Consider the following 9,319-nt stretch of genomic DNA (forward strand, 5'->3'; position numbering starts at 1 on the left):
CTTTGCTGTACACCTGAAACTAACACAACATTGTAGATCAACTATACTTCAATTTTTTTAAAAAAAGAAAGAAAACACAATCAACAGAAATCTTAAAATAACACAGCAAGAATGAGGTCAGTGTATCCATTATCCATAATAAAAGTGAATGTGTTATGAAAATGAAATGTATCATAAATTTAAAATAAAACAACAGATTAGATTATACCAGAAAAATGCAGACAAAATGCACATTATAGTGGCCACATTATCATAATGAAGTGGAATTCAAAGTAAAAAGCAGTAAATTGGGACATTACAGATTCCTGAAATATGTATTTCAAAGTGAATGTAGAATACTTACAAACTCTTAGATTTTTTAACAAAGGCCCCTCAGAATTTGCTGTAATAAGGAGGCAATAAACAATAACATAAGACTAAAGTGTATATCAAGCAAGCTTAATTACATAATCATTTTTTCTACTGTACACAGAATATTGATCATGTAAAACTCATCCAGAAAAGAGTTCCCTAAATAGAGATCTATAGGCCATAGTCACTAATAAAACAGGAAATTACCAGCAAAAAAAATAACAAACTTAAATTAAAAAAATTAAAACATCACTCTTTTAAATAACTTCTGTTTCTAAGGGAAAATCAAATTTGACGTAAAAATTATTAGGAAATTCGTAATTAGCTACAGTGAAAACACAGCATAGCAAAACCTATAATTTATATAGCTAAAGGAAATCCCTCATTTTAAAGTTCTTTCAATATTAACTAAGAATGACTGAGAATAAATGACATAAGCATCAAGCTCAAAAAGTTAAATGAAGGAAAACAAAAACTAGGGGTAAATTCATAAAGATCAAAACATTATATTGAGAATTAGAAAACAACAAAAATTGTATTTAGAAATGTTTTAAAAAGCAGAATTGATAGAAGAAACCAATAAAATGACCATTTTCTAAAAAATTATATCAGAGATAAAAAGAGAGACAACAGAATTAAAAATCAACAGAAAGCAGAACTTTAAAGGATATTTTAAAATTATAAGACAATTCTATGTATAGTGGATACTGATAAATTTGAATGTCTCCTTGATTTTAATGAAAAACAAAATCTGAATGAACCAATAAGTGAAAAACACTTAAAACTGGTCCCATAAAATGGCACTAGTGTAAAATATTTTTAAAAACAGACCTTTAGGGATTAAATAATTCATATGCTATTACATTTTTTTAGAGCACAGAAAGAGATGGAATATTTCCTGATTATTTTTATAGTTGAATACTAATATCAAAATGTTATAAGGCACTCAAAATAAAATTACAGACCTAATAAATTTGAAAAAAGTATGTATCTAGATAAATTCCATATTAGCAAACCAAACCCTACATTTCATGATTGAAAAACAAGACTGTGCTTTAAGGTTATATTTATTTTAAATTCCATATAAACATTTGAATCCACTTGTCAGGTATCATTTTTTAAAAATCTTGTCGGGATTCTAAATAGGGCTTCATTTAATTTATAAAGTGACCTGTGGCAAAGTCAAAGTGATTTTTTAAAATAATGTGAGGTCTACTCTATTCAGGTGTTCTTTTTATATCCTTCGGTATCCTTTGCTAATTTACTTCACATAGGCTATGCATATTTTTGTTAGAATTTTCCCCAGGTATTTTTAATTCATTTTCATAGCTATAGAAAGCGCTTGTTTTCCCTTATGATTTTCAAGTAATAGTTACTATTATTGGAATTTATTGAGATTTTTATGTTGGTCTTGAGTTCAGTCACCTATCAAAATTTGCTGTTCTTGTATGTTAGTTTTATCATCTCAATAATTTAATGGCCTGCAAATATCTATTTTTGTTTTCTAATATTTATTCCTCTTATTATTTGATTTCATTGAGTGAATTGTGTAACTACATAGATTCACTTTATGGGAGTCAGGATGTTTCCTTCTATTTTTAGCTTACTGAGGAGAGCATGTGTGCATGTGTGTGTGTGTGTGATCAAAAATGTCTCTGGCTCCTCTTAAAATAATCCCCGTGGCTCTTGTCCTTCTATGTGCTAAATAGTGAATTTCATTGTTTTCCTGACGGGGAACAATTATTATATAGCAAGGGCAGGAAAGGAGAGGCCTTAGTTATCATAATGCATTATTCTTTTAATTCACTGAAAAATTCAATTTTGTAAGTGTGCTGTTTCTGAGTTCTGAATATATTTGTGAGATTGCCCAAGATGAGTGAATGTGTGTGTATATGTGTGTGCAGGGGTGTGTGTGAGTGTGGTTTTTATGGTTTACTGAATCTGCTAATTTCAGAACAATGGGTATTAAAACGTCCTACATGAATGTGGATTTCCCTTATAATTTGTCAGTTTTTCTCCTAATATTCTGAAGCAAGATTGTTAGAGGGCTAAAAATCCGTGGTTCATAACTACTTAAGAATTATAATTTTATTAAATATTTTATCTCTCTGTTGTCTTGCTTAGAAATCTTCACTTTGAATTCTCTCTTGCCTAAAATTAACATTTCTGTTTTGGCATTTGTACCACAACCATGTGCCTGTTATAGATGAAAGAGTCACTTTACATGGAAGCAACCTAAGTGTCCATCGACAGATGAATGGATAAAGAAGATGTGTCATATATATACAATGGAATATTATTCAGACATAAAAAGAAATGAAATTGAGCTCTTTGTAGTGAGGTGGATGGAACTAGAGTCTGTCATACAGAGTGAAGTAAGTCAGAAAGAGAAAAACAGATACCATATGCTAACACATATATATGGGGGGCAGGACAGGAATAAAGATGCAGATGTCGAGAATGGACTTGAGGACATGGGGAGGGGGAAGGGTAAACTGGGACAAAGTGAGAGAGTAGCATTGACATATGTACACTACCAAATGTAAAATAGATACCTAGTGGGAAGCAGCCACATAGCACAGGAAGATCAGCTCGGTGCTTTGTGACCATCTAGAGGGGTGGGATAGGGAGGGTGGGAGGGAGACACAAGAGGGAGGAGATATGGGGATATATGTATACGTATAGCTGACTCACTTTGTTATAAAGCAGAAACTAACACAACATTGTAAAGCAATTATACTCCAATAAAGACATTAAATAACAAAAAAAGAGTCACTTTAAATTTTGCCTTTTATGTTTCTTTCCGTTTTAGGTGTGCTGCTTGAAAGCAGTACATAGCTGGCACCCGATCTAAGGATCTTTTCCTTTCATATTCACTGAAATTACGTCTGCTGGAATTATTTTTGTACTCATATTTTCTATTTAGTGTCTCTTTTTATTTCTCTGTCCTATTTTAATCAATTGAGTTTCCCTTGTTCATTTTGTTTCCTAGTATTTTTTTTTTGTAGTTGACTTCCAATATTACATTAGTTTCAGGTGTACAACATAGTGATTCAATACTTTTATAGAATACACACCATACAAAGTTATTATAAAATGTTGATTATATTCCCTGTGCTGTATACCCTGTGACTTATTTATTTTGTAACTGGTAGTTTACATCTCTTAATACCCTCCACCCATTTTGCCCCTCCCCTCCCCTCTGACCATGAATTTATTCTTTGTATCTGTGAGTCTGTTTCTGTTTTGTTATATTTGTTCATTTGTTTTGTTTATCTCGTATTTTAATATTTGTACTTCCTATTTAACTTTTGGTAATGAAACTCTTATATCATTGCCCTTCAGATCAACCTCTGAGCCTGTTGGTATCCATGTCCTTTACCTTAACAGTATAAAAACCTTGATAAAGTTTCATTCTCCTCCTCTCTCTAACCCTAGCTTTCTTCTATCTTAAGATCCATATTGGTGCTAAAGTATTTTTAAATTATGCAAAAGCAATCACTTCAGCTATAAGTTTCATTAGTTTCTGATGTTTGTGTGGTATAGTTTTGTTTGTCATAGGCTATTTATTTATTGCAAGGCCACTTTTTAAAACCTTTTTAAAACTCTTTCTCGAATTTATTACTTATTTTGCCAGAATCTATGCTGAAAGTTTCTCTGAGTGGTAAATTTTTTGAGTCCTTGCATTGCCCCAAACATCTTTACTTTGTCCTCTCCTTTGAATTTTAGTTTGAATCAGTTCTACGATTCTAGTTTCAAAATAATTTTTTATCTTGTAACTTTGAAGCCCTGTGTTCTGTTGTTTTCTTGCATCCACCTTTGCCAAGGAGAAGTTAGGTGATTATCTAATCTTCAAGCCCCTGAAGATATCCTGATTACTGTTTTTCTATCTTTGGAAACTTTGAAGACTTTCTCTTTTCTTTTAGTCTGAGCTTTTACCAGCATGGGTCTGGATGTCCATCACTATTTATTTATTTATTTATTTATTCATTCATTCATTCATTCATTCATTCATTCATTCATCCCAAGCAGCACATTTTGGGTCTTCAGATTTAAAGATTCTATTCCTCTTTAACTTGCGGAGAGTAAGAATGCTGCTGCTAACGTAGCCCAGACAAGGTGACCTGTCTCTTGGACATTCCTACTGTCAGTGGCTTGGAGAGGGGTGGCTTCTTAGGCTGGGACCCAGTGCAACTCTGAGGACCAGAATAATGCCAGGGACCTCAGCCCTCCCAATGTCAGAGACCTCAGTAATTTCCCCCGCATGCCCAGGCTCTGTCCCACGCAGAGGAGCATGAAGCGGGGTGGGGTGAGGGTGGGGTGTCCCCAAAAGATGGAGCAGTTTTTATCCAAGACATTGAATAATGCCTCAAGAGACAATTTAAATTTTAAGATCAGACTAAGCTTTACACCAGACTGAAATTTCGGTCTGGCTAGTTTTTGTTTTGTTCTATAAAGTGTATGTATATATGCATGTGTTCGGCATGTGTGTGGGCGTGGTTTCTTTTATTCTAGCTAACCAGCGTGTAAAGATTTGGGAGCAAGTCCATTTAGTTATCCACAAATTAAAAAGAAATACAAGGGCTTCCCTGGTGGCGCAGTGGTTGAGAGTCCGCCTGCCGATGCAGGGGACACGGGTTCGTGCCCTGGTCCGGGAGGATGCCTCATGCCGCGGAGCGGCTGCGCCCGTGAGCCATGGCCGCTGAGCCTGCGCGTCCGGAGCCTGTGCTCTGCAACGAGAGAGGCCACAACAGTGAGAGGCCCGTGTATCGCAAAAAAAGAAATACAATTTTCTCTGCAAATCCAAGTTGCTGTGAGAGTTAACCTCGTGACCTCCTCCTACAGTAGTCTTTCAATAAATTGTACTGAGGAGAAAGATGAGTAGGAAGAAGAGGAAAATGGGATAGAATCTCAGGAAATTACTTAACCTGACATTTTTTTAAAACATCTTTATTGGAGTATAATTGCTTTACAATGGTGTGTTAGTTTCTGCTGTATAACAAAGTGAATCAGCTACACGTATACATACATCCCCATATCCCCTCCCTCTTGTACCTCCCTCCCACCTCCCCACCCCATCCCACCCCTCTAGATCCTCACAGAGCACTGAGCTGATCTCCCTGTGCTATGCGGCTGCTTCCCACTAGCTATCTGTTTTACATTTGGTAGTGTATATATGTCCATGCCGCTCTCTCACTTCTTCCCAGCTTACCCTTGCCCCTCCCTGTGTCCTCAAGTCCATTCTCTACATCTGTGTCTTTATTCCTGTCCTGCCCCTAGGTTCTTCAGAACCTTTTTTTTTTTTTTTAGATTCCATATATATGTGTTAGCATACAGTATTTGTTTTTCTCTTTCTGACTTACTTCACTCTGTATGACAGACTCTAGTTCCATCCACCTCAGTACAAATAACTCAATTTCGTTTCTTTTTATGGCTGAGTAATATTCCATTGTATATATGTGCCACATCTTCTTTATCCATTCATCTGTCGATGGACACTTAGGTTGCTTCCATGTCCTGGCTATTATAAATAGTCCTTCAATGAATATTGTGGTACATGACTCTTTTTGAATTATGGTTTTCTCAGGGTATATGCCCACTAGTGGGATTGCTGTGTCGTATGGTAGTTCTATTTTTAGTTTTTTAAGGAACCTCCATACTGTTCTCCATAGTGGCTGTATCAATTTACATTCCCACCAACAGTGCAAGAGTGTTCCCTTTTCTCCACACCCTCTCCAGCATTTATTGTTTGTAGATTTTTTGATGATAGCCATTCTGACCGGTGTGAGGTGATACCTCATTGTAGTTTTGATTTGCATTTCTCTAATGATTTAGTGATGTTAAGCATCCTTTCATGTGTTTGTTGACCATCTGTATATCTTCTTTGGAGAAATGTCTATTTAGGTCTTCTGCCCATTTTTGGATTGGGTTGTTTGTTTTTTTGATATTGAGCTGCATGAGCTGCTTGTAAATTTTGGAGATGAATCCTTTGTCAGTTGCTTCATTTGCAAATATTTTCTCCTATTCTGAGGGTTGTGTTTTCGTCTTGTTTATGGTTTCCTTTGCTGTGCAAAAGCTTTTCAGTTTCATTAGTCCCATTCGTTTATTTTTGGTTTTATTTCCATTTCTCTGGGAAGTGGGTCAAAAAGGATCTTGCTGTGATTTATGTCAGAGAGTGCTCTGATGTTTTCCTCTAAGAGTTTTATAGTGTCTGGCCTTACATTTAGGTCTTTAATCCATTTTGAGTTTATTTTTGTATACGTTAACCTGACATTTAACTGACTCCCTGATCTGTCCCAACCTACCTTCAAGTATTATTTCTCATTTCTTCCTTTAATCGGCCCAGTCCCTTTCCAAGGATAATTTTTTCCAAAATTAGCGTCTCTCAGAAGATGTAGCACAGCTTTGTAATTAAAAAATGGCTCTTTTATTTGAAGCAGAGGCCTCCTCCTTCTCCCATCTGTCCTCATGCCTCTCTCCAGCCCATTTTTCTTCCCCTCTTTGTTCTGAGTTCTTAGACTCTGAGTATCGAGGGCTGAGCCTCAGTGGACACAGTGAATGTGAATTGAAAGTGGAGATGAGGAGAAACTGGGGCATCATCCTAGCCAAGACATGAGATCAGATAAGAACCAGCAGGCAGAAGCAGCGAGAAGGGTCTCTATACAAGTGGCACAAAATGGCCTTTATGTAGGACCATCATTGCCGGGAATGGAGGAAGTAGCCCCAGCCGGGCCATTTTCAGGAATTCCAGAACACCCCGTCAGTGGCCTCTGGCCTTGTTTGCTGGTCAGCTTTCTCTATCAGCAGGTGTCAGGCTCCAGGCTCACACGGTCTTGGCTGGCGGGCAGCGCTCAGCACAGTGCCTACGAAGCAGGACGAAATCTGGTTATAAAGCAAGTGTCTTTATGCAAACAATTTGAGAAACCTCCACAGCTCCATGGAGTGCTGGCTGCTGTGTGCCCGGCTGTCCTGGGAGAGTCAGCTGCAAGGGGGTTTCATGGGAAGACACTTGTGCCAGTGGGACTGTGTGTGGCTGGGCTGGAGTGTGAACATGCATATGCGCAGATCAGAATAGATTGGCAAGGACACGGGTGCCACTGTAGAAACAGAAAATTCCTGCCCAGAGATGAGTTTCCGTGAACTCTCTTCTAAAGTATTTATTATTATTATTATTATTATTATTATTATTATTATTATTAAGGTGAGCCTACCTGGGCTAATAGTTTGCTCAGACCACCCCCTCTGTCTCTTTCCTCTGTGCCCCCGTAGAACCCTTTTCTTTCCTCTCCTGCATCTGTGTTATTTTGTCACGAGGATGACAGGGCAATTTTTGAGATTCCTAAATATTGATGTGGTGGCTTTAACACAGCTATTTGGAAAACGATCGAGATTTAAGTCGTTTTCCTTACCAAGTAAAAACAGAACATTTTCACCCAATCCCCAGTTTCATGTCTCCCAGATAGATGACTACCCATCCTTGAGCCTCCCATCCTTGAGGGTTGGCATTGGGATCAAGACACAGATTTTAAGGCCTCCAGGTTTACAGGACAAATCCAATTGGCTGCATTGACATATCCTGCTTCCGGCTTCAGTTTGGGCCTGTTCTTGGTTGCCTGTGTTCCAGCTCTGAGTACACGGCTATATTTCCTTAGAGGGCTGGGCTCTACGTGTCACGACTGGGTGGGCTGTATCTGTGCCCTCCCAGTGACACCCTGAACAGCTTTCACAGGCAAAGATGCATGCAATAGAATCATAAACCAAAGGTTCCATCCCACCGCCCAGTGAACTTGGCAGGGACAGAAGCACTCGTTCATCTTCCCTGGGTTGTGTTCGCCCACGTGGAGTCTCTCCTCCCATTCCGGGAATGGCCCCGTCATCCTCTCCTTTCCCCTCTACATGCGAACTCTCGGCCAGTTGACTCTGGCCTTCCATCGGAGCCTCACCGAAATCCACCTTCCTCCGTCCCTCATCCCTGCTAGCTCAGGCCGCTGCAGCCTTATCTCAGATACCTTTGGCCTCACGGATCCTTATGTTGCTGCCAACAGTGCGTTTCCAGACCTGCGCTCAAGTTCAGGATGACCCAACTCCTCTCCCAACCAGGTCTCCCCACTCTCTCTGATGGTTCCTAGAACCCAGAGGATCTCAACGACAGAAGGAGCTGACCCAGTGTAGAAATTACCTCCCCCCAACAAGCAGCCTTGCCAGGTGGCCAAGCAGCCCTGCCTGAATGTGTCCAGTGAAAGCGAAATCCCTGCTACACTAACTGTCCCTCTGCCATTTGTGCTGCTCTAGCAGAAAGTCCTTCCGCAAAATCAGAGAGAAATAAAAAGGACCTTGAAAATTCCTGGAACACGCATCTATTGTGGTACATGCGTGAAACAGGGCCAGAAGGCTACAATGAGCTGCCCGATCACTCAGCCAGTTGGTGCGATTTCAGGGCTGGAACAGTTACACTGCCTTCCAGGCAACTGAGCGTGTCCCTCGGGCCTGCTGAGCTCTGCCTCCTTCTAATGTCACCTAGCCATTCTGCTGTCTTCTGCGGCCACAGGGAACCCAGCGTCCTTCCCTCCCTGGCAGACCTTGCACAACTGTTCTTTATGGAAATTATCGTCATGGGTTCCTAGCGCCTTCCCTTCCCCAGGATCAGTACCCCGTGGTTGATCCCTAAGTTGACACCAGCCCCACCCAGGCGTTTACTCATGCCTTCACCCAACTTGGCTTCCTGTTTTTACTGGTTCACAGACTGCCCTTCTTTTCAGATACGTTTTCCAGTACCTCCCTCTGGAAGTTGTACCTGGTGGCCCACCTTCTCCAATTCCTGCTTTATTCTGAAGCTATTCGGTAATGCCAGCCAGACATCCTTCTACTGTTGTCATTGTCTTGACTATGTCACTTCTGGTTTATTGTTTTTCTTGAATATACAGGTCTTCTGGGAGGCAGGGACTCATGTTGTATTGCTTATGTGTAA

Source organism: Pseudorca crassidens, chromosome 14, assembly GCF_039906515.1.
Source record: "Pseudorca crassidens isolate mPseCra1 chromosome 14, mPseCra1.hap1, whole genome shotgun sequence".
Taxonomy (NCBI): domain Eukaryota; kingdom Metazoa; phylum Chordata; class Mammalia; order Artiodactyla; family Delphinidae; genus Pseudorca; species Pseudorca crassidens.